This window comes from Meriones unguiculatus, chromosome 19 (genome assembly GCF_030254825.1).
Source record: "Meriones unguiculatus strain TT.TT164.6M chromosome 19, Bangor_MerUng_6.1, whole genome shotgun sequence".
Classification (NCBI taxonomy): Eukaryota; Metazoa; Chordata; class Mammalia; order Rodentia; family Muridae; genus Meriones; species Meriones unguiculatus.
The window spans coordinates 54,120,516-54,142,510 of NC_083366.1; positions in this window are offsets into that span (position 1 = coordinate 54,120,516).

Consider the following 21,995-nt stretch of genomic DNA (forward strand, 5'->3'; position numbering starts at 1 on the left):
ACAATGAGTTCATTTTCTTATGCCAAGAAAAGTCCTCTTTTGCACTCCATTTGAGAGTGTTGAGTCCCATAAAGCCCCATTTGCTGACCCACTAAACTGAGCTCATGAGTCCTTGGTGTGTCTCCAACGGCAGGCTCAGATCTCAGGTGCTCCTGGGCTGTGTAGAACCTGAAGATGCTCCTGCAAGGGAACGCTTGCTTGGCTTCTCTGGGGCTCGCTGCATCAAGCTGCCTTTGAAGGACTAGGTGGGAAGGTGAGGCATGAGGTCAGACTACTGCACCATTTCAGTGTCCATTGGTGAAGTTACTGCAGATCAGCAATATTTACTGACATTTTCATGCACCAGGAACTGTGCTAGATGTGGAAACAATAAGAGCAACAAGAAACTAAACCACAGTCCCCCCTGACCCTGTCAGGCATTTCCAAAATTTTCTCCCATGTTGTAGCCTACCAGGGGGTTTCCACTATGTCTCCATGAGGATTTTCTCAACAAAGACAAATCAACATAATGGTCCACTTTTTAACTTTTCATATTTCCTTAAGACATTTCCTTGAGGTGGGGTATCCCACCGAAGCATCTAAACACATATTTTGTAAGCTGTTTCAAGGGGCTTTGTCTGCAGTTAGAGGAAGGCCATTTCTGAAAAGGTGCTTGTGTGTGTTTCTCGTGATCATGTGGACATTTGCAACACTTTACAAGGGGAACTATACATGCAAAAGCAGACACGCATGTCCCCCCACCACCACCACACTGCTTCCATTTTAAGCAGGTGACGTAAGAGATGCAAAATCCATGATTAAGAAAAGTGGAATTGTATAAATTATAGCAGAAATGCCTGTCATTGTCCGCATTAGCTGCTAAAATGCCTCCAGGGGTTTGGGGTAGAAAAAGAAAATTACTTATCTGTAATTCTTATTCTCTTTAGGTAGCAATTATAATAGATATACACTCTTGGGTACAAGTCGTTGGTGTGAGGAAGAGAAGTCGGCTCGAAGTCAGCTAAAGAATTCTAACCCTCAAGGAACATGTGCCCTGGGACATCAAGGGCAAAACGGAGATGGAGTATCATTGCCCTGCATAGCATTTCTCTCTGACCATCGACAAGAGCAGGCAGGTTTGGTCCCTGGAAAGGGAGGAAGGACTGAGTGGGTCTATTATCACTATCACACTATATTAAATGTATAAAGGTCTAGCCCCGGGCAGGATTTGTGAATTGGGTCTACTCATTTTCTCTCCGTGCCTCTGCACCTACTTCAGGAACCCAGTACCCACTCAGTTGCCTTCTTCCTCTCTCTCTCTTCTTAGGAAATGCCTCATTAAATTTATTTACACCAAAAGCTGAGACGTTCACTGCAGAAAGAGCTTTGGATAGAGAATAAGGAGCCGCAGGCCTGGTGCTGGGGAGGCCAGCAGCTGGTTCCCGATGCCAGGGAAACTAGCCTACCTCTTTGGGATCCAGAGTTATCATTTATGCTGTGACAGGTAAATGGGGAATGTGGTTTCTAGGGTCACGTTCACTTCCATAATAGGGTGAAAAGAGTGAATTAAAACCAGGCTGATTTTAGGTTAAATAATGTTGGACTGAAAGTGTTACCCTTGATGGTTTGTGTGGTGCTGTGGTTTAGATATGCTATTCTCTAAGCTTTCATGTGTTGGGAGCTTGGCCCCCCAGGGTAGGGCTATTGAGAGGTGCTGGTATCCTAAGGAAGAGGATGTCAGGAGAGACGATTCAGTCTTCTTGCAGCATCTTCATAAACAGATGGATTGCTGCCATTCTTGAAAGACTGGGTTGGTTCTCTTGAGCCAAAATTAGGCTTTGTAAGAATGAGAGTTGATGGGACTGGGCTACCTTCCTCGAGACTTAGTTGTTATAAAGGCGGTGCATTTCCCTACTGTGGCTGTCTGTGTTCCTTCCACGTGTTTACGTCTTCTTTCTCCTTTCTCTATCATGAGCTGACATAGCAAACCAGATGCAGCTGCCCAATTTTGTGGAGACTTACAGGGCAAACCAGACTCTTCTTTATAACTTGCCTAGCCTCAGGTATTTTGTTATTGCATCACCCCCACTAAGACCCACAGCCAAACATAGTCATGTGAGCTCGGTCTGACAATAGTCTTGATTCAACCGTAACCAATTCTCATAACCAAGTTCCTAGGACACCTTCCACCTTAGAGAGAAATACTTCATAGAGGGATGGGGTGCTCTTTATAGTATGGTATTGATAAATATGGAGCCGTGTCTATCTTCAGTTCACATCCTGATAACTCAATGCTGCTCTATGACCTAAGGCTGTCTGGAGGCCACAGGAGTGCACTCTTCCCATTAATTACCCAACTTAGGGAACAAACAGTGCTGATACCTAAAGACAGCAGAAACCAAGACATTATACCCATCAACTAAACATTTATTGTTTATTGGGGTGGTATGTTTGCATTTCAGACGACAGCCAACAGTACAAAATTTTAGAGGCCATGCTATGACATCGCCTGTACCTTTTCAGGTTTCCTGAAACCTGCAGTGTGATGACACACACAGGACGTCTGCATAGAGAGCAGAATTACCCATGATTTTGGACGGTTATAAAACAATTGATTAAAAAAATCACTCCAGCTATTAAGAGTGTAACCCAGGAACACCCCAGAGCTGCTGCTAAGACAACAATTTGAATTAGCAGCTTCTGGACATCTTCTTCTAATACTAAGGCTACATGAGAGCAGACGGGCTTGTGTGTGTGTGGCTGGTGTGTGTGTGTGTGTGTGTGTGTGATCCTGGACACTCAGCTCATCTAGAATAGTCCACAAGCCCCAGTGACAAAATTAGTCTGTTCTACGTGGCCTCTTTCCTTCCTCCTCTGCTTCAGAGATCTAGGGATATGCTTCCTTAGTGTTCATGATCCTTTGTTTCATTTGTTCATTCATTATTTCACTCAGTCATTCATTTTCGAAGTGTCAGTGATCAGATCCGGTTTCACAGACTGTAGGCAGTTGTCCACCATTTAACCATCGAGCTGGTGCTTCAGTAGTCAATTTTTAGGTGGAAAGAGCAGGGATGAGCAGGAGCCCCATTTCTCCTTTTGGTCAGGGTGATGGGGCCAAGCATCAGGTCGTGTAGTCAGTTTTTCTCATAAATTTTGTGACCACAGGCTTCATTGGGAACAAACGCATGGTATTTACTGGAGGCCAAGTCCGTATCTGTGGACTGTAGCTAGCAGGATGTATCCTGGTTGTCTAGTATTGTCTATCTCAAGTTAATATAGAATGTGTGCATTATAGGAGCTTAGCTTCCCGGAGACTTCCACATAAACTAACTTAATGTACTCGGTATTTAGAAGATGGAACTCTATGGTAGGGGATATGATCTTTGCTCAGAGATGTCAGATATTAGTCTAAGCCAGACAAAAGCCTCTGGAGCTTTGATGATAGTTCAAGACTTTCCCGGCTTCCTCTGGGCCTCTTGATCACTTTGTCTTTGGAATGACCGGTCAAGCTTGACACTGACAAGAAACGGATTCATTTAAGACCAATTCATTTAAAACCTCAATGCTGATACCTCAATATGGTATCATCTTTAGTGACAGTCTTTTCTTAACATTTCACCCAAGTTTCATTTAATAAGTTGCTTCATTCACTCATGCATCGAGACACTCACTCGGAGAATATTGTGGACCCATTCCCTGCCAACCATTCTTCTGAGTGTGGAGGACAGAGTAGGGAGCTAAGGGACAAATGTCCCTGCCCTTACGGAGCTTACCTTCCCATGTGGGCAGTGAGCGGCAGTCAATACTTGTGTGGAAGTAAATGACAGTAAATGGACGAAGGTTGTAAGTCCTGGAAGTAACAGTAAGAGAGGCGGAGATAAATAAAAGAGATGGAGAGTGTGTCCGGGAAAGGAGCAATTCAAATGAAGGTGCTGGGTAGTGGGAAAGTGACAATGGATTGAGCCCAAGAACCTGTGCTGTGTGAACACTGGGAAAGGGTGGTCTGAGGCACAGGGAGTGGCTGGAAAGGGAGCCGGGCTGGCTGTAACGGAGCATTGATGTCCTGATCCAGAGAGCTACCAGCTCTTGGCTTATAGGTTAACTTCAGGGGGTCACGAGGAAGGTTTAGGGCTCTCTCTAAGTGGCATGAGATACCTTGGGATGCTTTTGAGCGGGGGAACGAAATGATTCAACTTGAAGTTTTTAATATACTATTTTATCAGTTCTTTGAGAATTTCATACAATGTATTTTGTTTCTTTTTATTTTGCATGGGTGAGTGTTTTGCTTTCATGTACGCATGTGCATTGTATGTGTGCCTGGCACCCCTAGAGGTCAGAAGAGGGCCTTGGATAATCCTAGAAAGAGAGTCCAGGCAGTGGGAACCACCTGATGTCGGTGCCAGGAATGAAACGTAGATCTTTTGTAAGAACAGCAAGGGCTCTTAACTGCTGATTCATCTCTCTAGCCTTATACAATGTACATTGACCCCATTCACACCCCCACTAGTCCCCTTGACTCTTCCAAGATCTACCCTCACCTCTCCAGCACCCCCCCCCTTTAAATAACCCACTGAGTCCAGTTTGTGCTGTTCATCTATCATGGGTAGGGCCCTCCAGTGGAGTATGGTCAACCTTCCAGGAGCCAAACCTTTTCATAATGTCTTTCATAGTCTTTCTTCCCCAGGGGACATTCACTGCCATAGCTCCTTATAAGCCTCTACCGCTTTGTTTAGAATTCAACTTGTATTTTAAAATTAATTATCCTATGAAACTTTCCATTTTGCCTTTCATAGTTAATCTATAATACTACCTGTTTGGTTTTTTTTTATTAAAAATTTTATTGTATGTATTCATGTACATGGTATTATATTACATAGGAACATAACATTTTACATGTTGAACATATCTGTCCCAAGCCCCCACCCTCCTTTTTCTCTCTCTCTTCCCTCCTCCCATCAGTCATTTTTATTCCTCTAGATAGTTTCACCCTTACCTTCGTGTCAAATATATTATTTATTATTTTCTGAGGCAGGTTTTATTCTGGTGTGTGTGTGTGTGCACGAAGCCTTGAATTCCTGGAGCTAACTCTGTAGACTAGGCTGACCTCAAACTCACAGAGACCCACCTGCCTCCATCTCTCAAGTGCTGGGATTAGAGGTGCACACCACCACGTCTGGCTCATATATCTATATAAAATGGACAGACTGCATATGCGTGTGTGTTGAGGGCAGAGGTGGACATTGAGTGTCTTCCTCTATCCACTCTCTGTCTCGAGACGTCTTTCAATGAACCTTGAACTCACCAATTGGCTAGGCTGGCTGGCCAGAGAGCATCTGGGATCCTTCTGTTTTCAGCTTCTCAGCACTCCAGTTACACACATCACTGTGCCTGGCTTTTATATGGGAACTAGGAATCAGGAGCCAGGTCTTCACACTTGTAAGGCAGGTACTTTAGAGTAGAACCATCTTCCTGTGCCCTTGTCTGCTTCTTAAGGTTTCTTAGAGTCTTTGCTGTTATGGACTGTCATCTGTCACCATCCCTTCTGATGGCTGTTCTGCAGGCTCCTCCCCCTCCCCCCTTTGCCAACTCTGTTCTCTGGAGTTCTAGCAGATGGTCCAGTGCCTATGTTTTGTCTGCCATCTTGGGTTGCTACAGGGATTCTTTCTGACTGGGAGTCTTAGCTGCTTTCTGTTATTGACTCCCCAGATTGATTTAAGGCAGAGATGTCCTAGATGTCCTTCTCTTCCTCCTCCCTGCTTCCCCCACCCCTTCTCTATCTCCACCTTTGCAACCCCACTCTATTGTGTTACCTTTCCCATAATTCAAGTGTCCTCATACACATGGGGCATTATTCTACGGGTTTCGTTCTATTCTGGCTCAAGATTTTACCTGGAAAGAAGAACGACAGGGCACATCTGAGGATGAACTTCTGAGAGACATGGCTATGTCCCTCTTCCATGCCCGATCCCCCGGTGCCATCACAATGTTCAGTCAGTGCTTACTTATTCAGAGGTGTGTGGCTCAGGTTTTCATAGTAAGATCAGCTTACATGAGAAACGCAAGCTGCATCCTAATGAAATAAAGCTTGGGAAAGCCTACCACAATCTCCTCTTCTTAGAGTTCAATTTACTGGCTGCAACCCCACAGTGTGACAATGATTCTCATCCCTAGCAATCATAAAGCCTGGGTCCTAGCCCAGGGATCCTGTGTTAATTGGCCTAGCATGTGCTCTGAGCATCAGCATTGTGAAACTTTTCCCTGTGAGTTTAATAGGCAGCCAAGGCAGAGAGAAGACAGAGAAAGGGAAAAAATAAAATGGAGAGTGCGCTGTTGCTACGTGGTTGCTAGGAAAAATTCAGGATACCTAAGTGAGTTTTAATTTCCAACAACCAACATATAATTTTTAAGCAGCAACTGTGTCCCGATATGGCATGAATCAAAAATGCCAGGAGATGACATGTTTTTCTCTGAAATTGAAGATTAGCTGGGTGAGCTGTATTTTCTTTTCCTTTTGAGGCAGCAGCTCTTGTTTCTGTAAAATCACCCCTGCCAAGCTGACTCTGTTAGAATCACTGTCTCCAGATGAGGTCTCTCCATCCCATCCCATCATGATGTAGTACACTGTGGCTTGCACTGAGCTGATCTCTTTGGGCAACCCCCAGTTGTCTGTGAAGCTCCAACTTGTTCAGTGAAAGAAAGCCTTCACCATCTGAGCACTTGCTTGCTCTTGTTGCAAAACTCATGAATCAATTATCCAATCATCAATCAGTATCAGTCAGTTCACTCACCTGACTAGGGCACACGACTTAAGCAGATTGGGAGACAAGCATGAAACGTTCTTTGGAAATGTTCTCAGAAAAATGAAAGATGGAGAGATTAATTTCACAGCAGTATCTTCATAATACAATTAAAAGCAAAAAAGAATAGAATGAATTCTCCTCATTTTGTTGTTGTTGTTGTTTTGCAGCAGTATTAAATGAGGGAATTTAATCAGTGGAGTGATTGGTGTTAGAGCAGTATCAAAGATGGCCAGTTTGTGGAACAGCCTGATTCCCTCACATACCTTCAAGTGCACAAAGGCCAACATGTCAGCCTGCCCTTGCAGAGTCCATCTTTCACTACTCAGTGTGGCTATCCAGGAATTGCAATCCAGGCTCTTGGAAAGTTCTAGAATGAAGGATCTCTCATGCCGTTGCTTTTTGCTGTATTTGAAAGCCCCATCAGTAGCTTGCTCCTGGGTTTTTACTTTATTGGGGAATGATTCAATTTCCAAAAACTGGGGGCGGTGTGTGTGTGTGTGTGTGTGTGTGTTCCTGTTGCTGCCCTAGCTGTTCTCATTGTTTTTATGGCACAAGGGAGGGAGGTTTACTTGAGCTCACAGTTACAGTCTATCACAATGAGGAAGGGGTGGTGGCTGGGGCCTGAGGTTGCTGGTGGCCACAAGTCAGGGAGCAAGAAGTGACAGGACATGGGGCAGGGGTATAAAACCCTGAACCTGCCTTCAGTGGTAGCTTCCCCCAGGAAGACTTTATCTCAGTCTTCTGGGTCCGTGCTCAGTTAGAGACCAACTGTGTAAACACAGGAGCCTGCGGGCACATTGCCTTCAGTGCACAGCTGCTAAGGACTACTGTCCTTGTCTATCCTCTGTGTGGAGAGACCATGATCTCTTAGAGCCAATACAGAGCTCAACGTGTGGGGCAGGCTCATCCCCCAGTTACCTTATTACCACAGCCACTTCCTTATTCACATTTGATCTTAACAACAGCCCTGCTAGGGACGCTGGGCACTATTTAATTTCATTACTTTGCCAGTGGCAAAGGAATCCCAGCACAGTTGGTGACAGTAAAAAGCAGCACACTTAGTAAATGACAAGGACTCGAACTCAGAACTTCTGGCTCCTATTTTGTACTTCTAGTGGCTTCCTTCTCTAGTAACACTGCCTCAAGGAACATGGCAGCTGTTGAGAGGCATTGTTGAAGATGTGTTGATTCTTCAGCCTTGTTCATGCCAATCTGGTGCTGATGGTTGACTGGGTCCCAGAGTCTGAAGTTCAAATATCAGCTTTAGAGAGGTAGCTCAAGCCAGTAAATTTGAAAGCTGCCATTGAGGGTGAGATTGTTTTCTTAATTTATTTTTATTGTGTGTGTGTTTTGTTTTTTGAGATAGGGTCTTTTATTGTAGCTCAGTTCGGCTTAGAATTGTCATGTCTCAGCTTTGGTCCCTCGGCACTGGGATTCCAAGCACACCAGCTCTGTGGCTGGAATTCTTAATTATAGTTCTCGAAATCCCAGCCTCTTTGGGAGTGGAGATATTTGGTGTCTCTTTTGTAAATGTTGGCATTATTTATAGCAGTTTATTTAAAAAATATGTCTATTTCTTTAGTAAGTAAAACAAAAGTTGCCACGTGGGGATATGAAAGCGACTTGATTTTCAATTGCTCACTTCAGTAGTGAGTGATGGAGAGGAGGGCTTTTTTTTTTTTTTAGAATTTGTTCAACTCCTTCTATTTACATGATTGTATTTTCCAAGTTTCTGTGAAATGCCAGGCACAGTGCTAAGTGCTAGAGTTAAAAAATTGGTAGGAGGACCCTAGGGAAGATGCTTAATCCTCATTCAGAAGGGCAAACAGGATGAACATCGGAAGTGGGAAAAGACAGGGAACAGGACAGGAGCTTTCCACAGAGGGCCTCTGAAAGATTCTACCCAGCATGGTTTCAAAGCAGATGTTGAGACTCATAGCCAAACTTTGGGCAGAGTGCAGGGAATCTTATGGAAGAAGGAGGAGATAGAAAGACTTGGAGGGGACAGGAGCTCCACAAGAGACCAACAGAGCGAAAAAATCTGGCCCAGGAGTCTTTTCTGAGACTAATGAATCAACCAAGGACCATGCATGGAAATAACCTAGATTCCCTGCTCAGACATAGCCCATGGACTGCTCAGTCTCCATGGGGGTTTCTAGTAAGAGGAGCAGGGGCAGTCTCTGGCATGCATTTTGTTGCCTGCTCTTTGATCACCTCTCCCTGGTGAGGTGGCCTTACTAGGCCACAGAGAAAGAGGATCCAGACAGTCCTGATGAGACCTGATAGGCTAGGGTCAGATAGTAGGGGAGGAGGACCTTCCCTATCAGTGGACTAGGGGAGGGACATAGCTGGAGAAGAGGGAGGGAGGGTGAGACCAAGAGAAGAGGGAGGGAGCTACAGCTGGGATACAAAGTGAATTAATGATAATAATGAAAGAATTTAAAAAGTTAGAAATGGTGAAAGCCATTGTAGGAAACAAAAGGTCATATGTTTATATTTAGACACCACAACTGCAGTATGAGTCTCCATTAAATGGCCAGTGCCGGATGTCTGAGGAACCCCAAAGTAAACAGTCATCTCATCTGTTATAACTGTTCCTGCTAGAGTACTGCTTTGTGAGATTCTGTATAAATACAACATTGAGTCAGAGGTGTGTGTCTTTTCCTTCACCAGACTGGCCTATTTGCCAGTCTGTCCATCTGTGTGTAGCCTGCCTGCCCATGTGTGCTTGGGTGCCTGCTGGCAACTGCTTGCCCAGCGGTGTGTGCGCAGGTAAATAAAGCATGTTTATCTATTTCTGATCTGTCCCATTCTTTTTAACCTCCTCCTATGGCCCTTGTTCATTCCTGGCGTTGGAAGCTTGGACCACACACCTGTTTTTGCATGGCTTGGATTCTAGTGAGCAGACAGACATGCAAACCTGCAAATTATAATGTGTCATCAATAGATAGGCTGACGATAAAACAAATTGTGGGACCTGAGGAGGGAGGAGAATTCTGCTCTGCGAGGGTCAAGGCAGGCTTTAGGAAGTGAGGCAAGATCTGACTTGTGGTTTTCCTGGCTCTTCATGAGATTTTAGTGTTTGCTTTGTAGTGTAATGACAACTTTAGAACTACGGACTCTTCCCATAAGCTTAAGCAGAAAGCCAATAGAAAACAGAAAAGAAAATGTCTGATGGGATGAGGAATCTCCTAAACTGGACCCCTCCCTACCCTGCAGGATTCTGAGCTGAGTATCAAGTGTCGAAGGTCATTGTCTGGTGACCATCCAGACAGTACTGCCAGCTAGTGGCATGTCCGTGTACCTCTTTCCTATGGAAATTCCAGAAATGAACTCAGAATAATGAAGCAAGTGGGTTCTGAGCCTGAGACACTGCCTGCCCTTGTTTGAAGGCGGGAGGTCAGGGTGAAAGCCTAGTGTTCTCCATCATTACTCTGGGTTTACTGTTCCGGTTCCAGGTGTGCAATGTCTGAGACTAGAGCTATCTTCAGTGGCCTTGATTGCTCCTGCTTTGACATCTCCCTCTTCCTGCCTTGCTCAGCAAATTCCACCAGCAGAGAGCTGGTGGGGTTGGGGCAGGGCCCAAAGGCAGCACTGCCTTCAGCATCAAACTCGAAGCCATTTTTCAGAGCCATGCAGGGGCTCCACATTGTTGCCCTGTGACTTGATACATTGCTAACCCGGTCATGTTCTGTGGCTGTTACATTCCCACCCTTCATTCTCCTCTTTCCCTCCCTCACCCAGTGCCTAACTGATCTTTTGGCTCCTTACTTGAAGAACAGCGATTATAAATAAATGCAAGGTGGCAACAGGTATTGAGGGAGAAGTCTGCTCGAGAGAACACCCTGGGCTGCCCAAGGCAGATGAATAGCACCCCTGGGTGGAGATTATGTCCTTAGGCAGTGTTTGTGATTTTGGCTGGGCTTCCTGGAAAGCCCAGTTCTGGAACTTAACCCGTGGCTAGGTTAATCGTGAGGTAGAGGCGATTTCAGCTGGGGTGAGCAGGAAGGCTGGTTAGGCAGACTCCTGGGGAAGAGTTGGCTTCTACCGAACAAGGGGACGCATGAAACAGCAATGCTGTTTCATCAAAAATACCACAGCTTTAAAACTGAAATCTGACCCCTGCTGGAGGAAAAATGACAACCCAGTTGTGTGCCTGGGTATAGGAAAGGGTCCAGGAGTCAGAGACAGGATGCGAAATGGACTTCAGGGGTTCCAGTCCATCTCAGGAGAGGCCTGTGGAAGCCAGAGCTTGTCCTGTGACAAGTTTGCATTCAGGGGTTCAGATTCAGTCTGAAAACAGGTGAAGCAACAAATAATTTCGTTTGAGGAGGTGAGGAGAAGATAGACGAGGTGACATTTCATCTGAGCTTTGAACTTTGGGCAAACATTTACTGAGGGCTCAGAACAGGCCTTCAAGGTTAAAGGCGAAAACTCTAACGGTCCAAAGTTTATGCTCCACAAGAATAAATGTCTGAGAAAATCAACAAAATCCTCCCCCAGTGTACAATCTTTGGATTCCTTAAATGCAGCATAAGAGAAAAATAAAAACAGCTATTTTTATAAATACAAAAGATGGTATTTGAGTAGAGAAGAAAGTTCTTATTGTTGGGAGCATTACAGAGGACCAGGGTGACTAGACTGAGGTGGGGGCTGGACTCAGCTTCTCTGGATTGCTTTTATGTTTACTGTCTCTTCATAAGGCAACTGGAAAGGGTTTTTTTTTTCTTTTTTTTTTTTTTTTAGTTTTTTTTTTATCTCTCTGTTTGTCTGTCTATCTGATCACTTTACAGCCTGATTCCAGTTTCTTTCTTTCTTTCTTTCTTTCTTTCTTTCTTTCTTTCTTTCTTTCTTTCTTTCTTTCTTTTCTTTTCTTTTCTTTCTTTTTCTTTCAAAATAGAGCTTAGCCTGAGCCCTAAGTCTTGGTAGGGTCATCCACATTTTCTTTAAGCTAGTGTTACCTCACTTGCTTCCTCCTTCTTCTCCTCCTTCTTCTTTGAGACAGTCTGTCTGTGTAGTTCTGGCTGTCCTGGAAGTCACGATATAGACCAGGTTGGCCTCGAACTCACAGAGATCTGAGTGCCTCTGCCTTCCAGGTGCTGGGATCAACGGCTGTGCATTAGCACACCTGGCTAAGTGGATACCAGAACATTTCTCAGAAAGCTGGGTCTAATCATTGAGTAGATCTATCCTTGGAGAAATGCCTGAAATTATTGGAACAGAATATCTTTGCCTTGTGGTGATGAGGACCAACTGCAGGCAAGCAAAGCTGTTTGTTTAAGGCAAACATCGCCATCTGGACATGTTTTAGGAAGAGGCAGGTAGAGGGGTGGGAGGATCAAGTGTGCAAAGAGTGGAGGCTGTGTGCTGTTGAAAGAGGTGTGTTCAGGGAGAAGGGGGCATTCTAGACAGTGGAGAGAAGTGTATATTTTACTTTCTCATGTTGACTCGAGGTTGGATGCAGGCATAGGTGATTTAGTCCTGACCATTTGTGATTATTGTAACAGCAGAGCTGGTTGAGCTTTCTGCATGGCTAGTGGAGACAATGTCCGCCTTCTCTCCTTGTCTGTGACAGCCATGGCCATGGCCGGCTGGATTTCTTGACTGGTTCTCAAAAGTCACAACCGTGCTCTCTGTGCTAGCTGTGTATTACAGGCCAGAGTTCTGTTTTTATAAACGGCGTGACAACTTGGTTATTTGTTCTCTCAGCCCTAAGGGCTGAGGATGTGGGGTTTAAGCTGGGACTGAGGGGAGTCTGTTTGGAGAACACGTGTCATACAACAGAGACAGGGTGTGAGAGGAGCTGGATGAAGAGTGAGAGAAAGTAAGACCAGGCTGTGTGGACTGTATCCAAAGATGCTACATCTGCTCTCAGCTTTTGTTCCCTGAAGCTGCTATGGATGCAGCTGGGGCAGTCCTGAAAATGTCTTTGATCGGTAGTTGGCTTTTCTCTTCCTTTTTCGTTTATTTGGTTATTTATTTATTTATTTATTCATTTATTTTGGTCATATACTCATCTCGCATAACTGTAGATTTTGTAAGGTCACATTTGTACAAGTATGTAACAGGTTCTTTGACCATAATCACCCCTATTTCTCCTTTTATTCCTACTCATTCACCCAGACATCTTCATTCTACTCCCATGTCCTGTGTACATGTATGATTCTAGGTACCTATATGAAATTGTGACTCTACAAATGAAGGAAAACATGTAACATTGGTCTTTCTGAGTTGGACTTATTTCGGTAACTTAGATTGTACTTCAATAAAGTGCTTGAACTCTCTGTGATGTAAGCGAGGGACTGGTTGCTGGATTATTGCTACTGGAGATAAATACGGTGAGAAGATACTTTATTTTGATAGCAGTTCATGCTGCATTACTAGAAAATTAGCTTTTTTTTTTCTTTAGCCTTCCCCTAATTCTGAAAGTCTTGTTGAAAGGAATTTTTGTTCCCCCAGCCCCAACCAGTATCACTTACCAAAGTGGTTGAGTAAAAGAGTCAAAATATTTTTAATAATGATCATAAAAGGCTTTACAACACACTTGCTGTTTAGGGGCAGTCTGAGATGCTGCTGAGCTGTCATGGCTGTGACGGGCACACAGTGAGAGACTGGGATTTCTTATGGAATTTGCTGAAATGCCTTAATCCTGGTCACAAAGCTAAGTATAAAATTTTAGTGGCTTCTGAAACTGTCACCCCTTTTTTATGTTCTCTGTCTGAAACACTCCAGAAACCAATGGAATCTGACAGAGCTAAACGTATTTGCTCCTGTGAGCTGTGCTTATGAGGCCACATTCTCTTGCTGGCAGAGGGTGGATGACATAGAGAATGAAGATCAAATGTCGCCTTTTAAATAATTAGTGGCATGAGACACAACAGCATGACTTGTGTTTGGGGGTTACGTTTTTTTCATTCACATTGAAATATCTTTCCCCTTTCAAATTAAAACAGTATAAGTATTTTTTTAATAGAAAAACTGTATCAATTAAAAAAATAATTGAAGACAAGGGTGCCCGGTTTATAAAAGGCAGAACTGAAAACACTGTGAAATGAAGCAGGCAAGTAACATCTTTTGCAGGATTGGGAAGAAAAGATTAAATGATTAGCATCCTCTTTAATAGCCCACAGCAAATAGCGTAGTTTAATGATCTTAATGCTACAAATTCTTGTGCATTAACAATGCCAGAAAATTATGGAGACACACTCTTTACGGGGACAGCCACTAACAGTGCTGAGAGATGATTAAAATCCAGTAGAACTACTTCACCAGCCACTCTGAGCTCTGACCACCTTTTTGTCATCTATGCTGAGGGCAGCACATAAGTCCTGGATGGTGGAGGTTCAAATGGTGTGCATGCTGTAATGGGAAATTCGATTTCCTCTTCTGTCTGCAGAGGGAAAATATTCATGAGAGTTTATCTCTGAGCGTTTTATGACACTGACCCCAGAGACAGTAAGAAAAGGAAATGCTCATAAAAAAATTTAACTGATCCCCTAAACAAATGACATTTATTTTCTGCTCACTTTACATTATCAAGTTGCTCTGCTGTTTATAAGAAGGTAGTGGTAGAGCTAAGTAGAGGGCTCAGTTGGCAAAGTGCTTGCCTGGCAGGCTTGAGGCAGAGCTGAGTTTGATCACTGGGACTCACATTAAAAATAAAAAACTAGTAAAATTAATTATATAAAATGGATGGAACTATCAAATGATTGAAAAAAAAAAACACAAATAGAAAAAAAAAAAGCTCACATGCAATAACCCTAAAAATAGAACACAGAAAAACAGAATAATAACTTGTGTCAGTAGCCCTGGGGCTGAGGCTGTAGAGACAGCAGGGTTTCTGGGTCTGGCTGGCCAGTCTGGACCAATCAATGAGAGACCCTGACTCAACATAGAAGACGGAGAACAATCAGGATATTTGCCAGTAATTCTCTGTGATCTCCATACACATGTGCACATACAAAGGCTCTCTTTCTCTCTCTCTCTCTCTCTCTCTCTCTCTCTCTCTCTCACACACACACACACACACACACACACACACACACACTAGGGTGGTAGGGTCACCATTAGATCAGAAATTAGCAAAGGAAAAGCACTTCCAGAAGCTTTCATGCTGTTAGGCCACATCACTACATTACTGGGTTGTCTGATGTATAGACCTCTTTCTCCTGAAGGGGCACCTTTCACCTCCTTATGGTCTGTTATGAGGAGACACTGGAAATGGCTTGTTGCTCAGTCAATTCAGTCAAACACCTTTGTTCACAGTGAGACAAGGTCTTGCTTCCTAACATAGGGGCTTTCTGAGCTAGTGGTGATCCTCCTGCCTCAGCCTCTCTAGTATTGGGATTATAGGACCACATCATCAGCAACTCTCCTGAGATTCCACACCAATATGCCACATACATGAAGGTCAGTGGGGAGATTTTATTTACTTTGCCACCTTGCCAATCTTTTCTGTGTCTTTTGATCTTTTGCCATTTTGCTCAATAACCCTTTCTAATCCTTTTTCTCACAAGCTAGAATGTATCTTTTGTTTTATCTTTGTTTGTATATTTATACTTGCATACATGTAAACACAATGAGTCATATAGGAGTAAGATTATATGAACATATAGCACAGTGTGATTTGATCTGGTTCAAGATCTGAGTCAGAAAATTTATCCTCAGACACCGTATGAGATGATTTCTGGTAGCTTTTCTTTCATTCACTAAATAAAATATGAGATAAAAGCCATGCTTAAACTACTTTGAATTATTGCTGAAGTGGTAATGAAAATGAGAAGACCCTTTATCTCTCTCCACAGGGAGGCTGCCTGTCCTGACATAGAATGCTTGTAATTTGCCTTAGTTGTTAGTTTAGGCTGTATTTAGTTCCTGCTTCTCTCCTCCTTCTCTGTCATCATTATCATCATCATTCTGTACATCTCCCGGGTAGAACTCAAACTCGCAATCTTCTTGCTATCGTCTTCTGAGTGTATGGATTTCAGGCACACACCTTAATGCCTGGTATATATTTAAATATTTAAAAGGGAGGCTGGAGGGATAACTCTGTGGGTCAATACTTGCTGTGCCTGTTAGTTTCTTTAGTTGTTGCTGTGGTAACCTATTCCAACCAAAGCAACTTAATGGAGAAAGGTTTTATTTTGACTCATGGTTTGTGGCAATGTAATGTTATGAAAACATCTCTTACTTTCCGAGGGACTGGAACTTTGCTGGACTACCCCTTCTTAGAGAAGTAATATACGTAGAGGTCACTGAAGACCGCTATCCTGCTGTGTACTCAGCCTATTTGCTTAACCTGCCTTTAAGAGAACAATGTAACAGTCAATCTTACTTACGTTGGATTTCCCATGTAACCAACTTTTACAACCTAAGCTGAAGCATAGCTACAATCTCAAGTTATGTACTCCTCCATGCCCTTGTCCCAGAGTAATCCATGCGCACCATTTGCTGAGAGCAACAAAAATAGAGGTTGAAAGCAATCTTACAAAATGATTACCATAGATGCTGTACTCAGCACCTTGAGGTCACTTAAGACTTAAGACTGCTTATTTATAGATAATGCTGATTTGAATATTGATCAGTAAGGAATGGTGTTTGTTATTCTGTTTATTTGGGTTAATTGGGGTCAGTTGGGTCAGTGAGTTAATCCCTTGGTAAAGATTTCTGTAAAGCATCTTTCGTCCTTCCCCATGTGATGCTCTCTGTGCTGTTCATTAGGGACAGTCACACAGTCACAGACAGACAGGTACAGACACAGGGACAGATTCAAATCCATACAACAGCAGGAGGACAGAAGACACAGGCAACAATGAAGTAGAGAATTTAAATCCGGGCTCACTCGTGCTTAAATGACACCAAGGGGAAAGTGCTTTGGTTTCTTTCCTTAATGTAACACCAGTGTATTATTAGAGGCTTGGAGTTAATTGCTAATGCATTTACTCTACCAAACAGTAGAAGGTTGCAGTCCTTTACAGCAGCAAGTCACACTGGCAGGACCTAGATTATTCACAGAGCATCTGCAATCAGGAGCAGAGAAAAATACATGCTGTTGCTCAGCTTCCTTTCTCCACCAACACAGCCCAGGGCCCAGCCAGGGAATGGTGCCACCCATTGTGGGCAGGCCTTTCCACCTCAATTACTGCAACCAAGACAAATCCCCACCCCAACACAGGCATTTGCAGAGCCCCAGCTCCCAGGTGGATCTAGGTTCTGTCAAGTTGATAATAAATGCTGTCATACCCTGCAGGCATGAGGACCAGAGTTTGGATCTCCAGCTCCCATACACAAAAAAGCCAAGAGGGCTTGGTAGTCTACCTATAATCCAATCATGTGAGAGGTAAAGACAACGGATCTAAATTGGCTAAAAATGGGCTCATTTCAGGTTCTGGGGCAGACTCCATGCCAGTAAACAAAGTGGCGTGTGACCAAGAAAGACACGCATCCACTTCTGGCATCTATATGCTTGTGCATACACAGGCACAGTGCCCCCAGGGGTAAATGCATGCGTATGAATGTGCATGTGCATAACATAACATAACACACACACACACACACACACACACACACACACACACACGTCCATAAAAGAAATTATTTGAATAAGTAGCACTAATCCTTTGCAGACAAATGGGAGAGACTCCTATTTTCCCTGCACTGTTGCCTGTGTCTTTCTCCTTAAGCCGTGGGGATCTGTCTTGCTCAGGATTGGTGCCATTCAGAGCCAGGTGATTTCAATTTGTGGTTGTTGCTCCCTTAGTGATCCCAGCAACTAACTCCTGAGCTCAGAGACCGAATAGTCTGCTTTCCCACTAGCTTAGGACCACCGCGTGACACTTAAAAAGAAACATATCCACACATATGCCTGCCCAGGCAAATTCTAACCTGTAGTATCTGCTCTCAAGTGGTGGGGATGTGAGGGGAGGGGAGCAGAGGCTTCAGTGAAAGCCTGACCGAGTCATTCCATTTGACTAGCACCGCTGAGTGGAACTTATTAGAGCCCAGCCCTTCCTTTAAATGCCATTGAGTAACTCAGTCTCCTATTTCTTGATGCTTGATGTACAGCTACAAGGCTGGCCAGCCAAAATCTTGAGCAGTGTAGTGGAAGATTCATCTCTTTCAAAGGCTGTTGGTACCCACTATGGGGTCAGATGGAGATGGGGGTATTTGGGTGAGTATTAGTTGTTGGCCTTACCCTAGTGGCTAACTTCAAACAGTACACTTTAAGGAAATGGGTCTCAGAGTGCTATGTAGGGGGTGCTGGAGTCTGGGGAGAATGAGACAGGAAGAGGTAGAGGAAGTAGGAAGAAAAGAAAGAACATGAGGGCCAGGGGGTGTTATACACCTGTAATCCCAGCACTCGGGAGGCAGAGACAGGAGGATCTCTGTTCAAGAGAACATGGTCCACAGAGCAAGTTCAAGAACAGCCAGGGCTACACAGAGAAACCCTGTCTTGAAAAACCACCACCCTCCCAGAACATGAGAAGAAATAGGATGGTTTTGTTAAAACACATGCTTGGGTGTGTGTGTGGGAGCCCTCTTAGTGGATCATGGTAACCATAGGGATGACATCCTCCTCATCAGTTTTTAAAAATGCTGAGAGTGAAGAGTAAAGACAGACCACTATCCCCATGACCCAGAGGAAGCCATGAGACTGCAGGGTAGCGTGTGACAGGTGAGGGGAAACATGATTATTAGATCCTCTGGCTGGAGAAGAGTTCCACTGGCCCATGCCCTCACGACAACTCTCCAGACTCTGAAGTGGTAATTAATGTATTATAAAGTGACCATTGGCATCTTTGGAGATAAGAATACATTGGGTTACCATAACAAAAATAAAGTAAGGTTGAATGTATTATAAACCAATCAATTTTTTTTCTATTGGACTCTAGTTCATGCTAGGTGTTTGTATTACCAGTGAGGTACAGAGCCCAGACTTTATTTTTACATTAAGACAACAAAAACAAAACCCGAGATGGTTTCATTGAGCTACCCAAGAAGGCTTTGGACTTGCAGTCCTGTAACCACAACCTCAGCTTCTCACAGGGCTGCAGGCCTGCACCATCAGACTGCATTTGTTAGAGTTCTGGAGATGAGAAGTCCAAGATACAAAGGTGCCAGCTTTCTGGTTCATATTTGGTAGAAGAAGTAAGACAGGGTCAAGGGTCTCTTTAAGTTGGTATTACTACGATGTATGATGGCTCCACCCTCATGGTCCTCTTAGGCCCATCACACCTCACACCTCACATCATCATACAGTGAGTTGGAATCCTCACGTATGAAGTTGGGGAGGGGAGGACACAGAGTCAGTGGGTACTAACACAAGTTTTCTTAGCGGTCGGTCACTTCCTCAGCATCAGCAGGGAGAAAGCATGCACTGAAGTGTTTCTTTGCTGAAAGTTGGCTTTTTAGGATAAAATCAGAACATAAAATTGGCATCCTTAAAAATCAATTTTTAATAACTTCATATTTAAGACTCTGTAGATTTCCCTTCTGCATATATTTTCTTGCCTTGGGCCCAGTTTTATGGTCCTTTGAAACTTAAAAAAAATCAACCTCCGAATGAACAGCCTTTTTTTTCCCCCTTGGCATTCTGGTGATCTTTCTCTTCTCACTGCCCGAGGCTCCAACAGTATGGCTGGAAGAAGGGTCCAGAAGCATGGCTGTGATAAGGCAGCTTGGAAGAGGCAAGGCTTCATTTAAATGTGAGGTCGGGAGGCCACTTGACAGTTTTCCTGACCAGTGAGCAGGCTGAAAGTTCGCCAGCTCTCCCAGAACTTTCCTTGGGACTCTGCATCTTGAAGGCTTTCCGAAGTTCTTTTGCTGAAATTTGCTATGGGGCTTTCCTTGGGAAGCAAAGCCATGTCTACTTGCCACAGACAGAGCAACTGCAGCACAAAGAAAGGATTCCATCCTGGTCCATCATGGCGAGCAAATGAGTGTATTGGAGTTACAGGAACTTGGGTGACTCAAAGCAGCTGCAATGCCAAAAGAGTTCTACCGAGGTGTTAGTGACAGAAGCTGCCATGTTGAAGAATCTCCATCCCACATATCTTCCCTCTCGTACCTACTCTAACATTCCCAATGGCCATGTGTGGCTGTTGAGTTGGTGGGAGAACCTCAGTTATGGTTTGGTGATTCTCTCCATCCTTCTATGAGGGAATAACAACTTCATCACTGAGGTGTTTTGTGGAAGAACGACCCCCATAGACTCACGTGTGTGAATGCTTGGCCCATAGGGAATGATTCCTGCCATGATGATAATGGGCCAAGTCTCTGAACTATAAACCAGCTCGCTCCAATTAAATGTTTTTCTTTAAAAGAGTTGTCATGGTCATGGTGTCTCTTTAAACCAATGAAACCCTAATAAACACAATCACTCTTACTGTAGGCATAGCTGCCACTGTATTAGTCCGTTTCTCTCATGACTCTTACTACAGACCAAGGACCTGTAGGTCACTACAGCACTTCTGGTTCACAAAGGCCAATGGTCATGTCATGTCCAGCCAGGGGAAACAAGTCATCTACCACAAAGGCTCAGTCCTTATGCTGCTACTGGGAGATGGTGGAGCTTTTAGGAGATACAAGGATTCCTGATGGTTATATGGGACCCTGTCCTTTTTCATCTGTCTGTCTTTGCATCCTGGCAACCATGAAGTGAATAGGCCTGCCATGTCACCTGCTGCCACCATGTGTTTCCTCAGCACAGGCACACAGGCACATAGGCAGTAAGGCCAAGCGATTATGGACTGAAACCTTTTGAAACCGGGAGCCAGAATCAACCTTTCCTTCCTATATATTGACTGTTTCAGGAGTTTTGTCATAAAGATGATAAGTTGGCTCACTCACATCCAGGAAGATGGAAGGCCCAACTGTTTAAGACACATCAGGAACCAGCCAGAGGCTGCACGTGAGCAGCGTCGGCGCAGAACAGGGCGACACGTGATCTTCCTGACAGACGGAGGGGCCAGTGGTGCTCTGCAGACACCATTGCAGTCAAGTTTAGCAGTCGGCTTTAGGATGTTCTCATTTCCCATGACGGAACTCTGTATCCATGAATCATCACAGCATGAGTCACTCCCCCAGTCTCCTCCCTCAACAGCCACTGATCTGCCTTCGTTGTTCTGAATTTTCATATTTAGATATTAGAGTGGGATAATGCAGTATTTCTCATTTCTGTGCCTGGCTTTTCTCTCCGCATGATGTCCTCAAAGTCCATCCATGATGGGGCATGTGCCAGAATTACCTTCTTTTCAAGGCTGCACAATGTTTCCTAATTCCATAGGATCAACCACAGTTGTGCTTGGGTGGCTTGTGCCCTTTAACTATGATTACTGCTTTTGGTTGTCATTAACGGTGGCACGAGGAATTTGAGCGTCTCTCAGTTGAAGTTTCTAGTTCTCTCAGATGAAGCTGGTGTGTCAGGTGATGACTGTTTAGCCGTTAAAGGTGCTATCAGGCTTTCCATTAAAACAGTGTTTTTTTGTTGTTGTTTGTTTTTGTTTTTATTTTTTTTGTTGCTGTTGTTTAGTAATTTTATCCATGTGTGCAAAAAGTACACATAGTATGCATGAGTGTGTAAGAGTGCGTGGGCCTGTGAATGTACATGTTTAAGCCAGAGGTGTGGGTGTCTTTCTCAGTTACTCTCCGCGTTATTATTTGAGACAGGATTTGTCACTGAACCTGGAACTCACGGATTGGCTAGGTTGGCCCTGTCTCCCCTCCTCCCTACAGTGCTGGGGTTACAAACCAGGTGCTGTCCTGCCTGGTTTTATGTGGGTTCTGGGGATCTGGATTCACGTCTTCCTGATTTTGTAGCAAGCACTGTACTCTTTGAACTGTCTCCCCGGTGCTTTTGTGTGATTTTTATTGTGAAGAAATAGGTAGGATGACCTTTCAACTGTCATCCGTCTTCATCTGTCTTCATCTTCAAAGAGTAATGGTCACGTGCTGTGATGAACAGCTCCTTGATATCTGTCCTTCTGCCCAATCAAGAGGAGGAAAAATGCAGGAAGTACTTTTATGTCCAATAAAAAGCGAACTACCAGGAGAAATTCCTACATAATCATATTAAAAAAAACGATTGTGCATTTTCAAGGAATACTGAGCACACTGTAGACTTAGGGATGGTTATGGCTTTCTACAGCCATGCTTGCCCCCTGACACCGAAAAGCAGCAAAAATATTATTATTATTATTATTTTGGAAATAGTTGAGA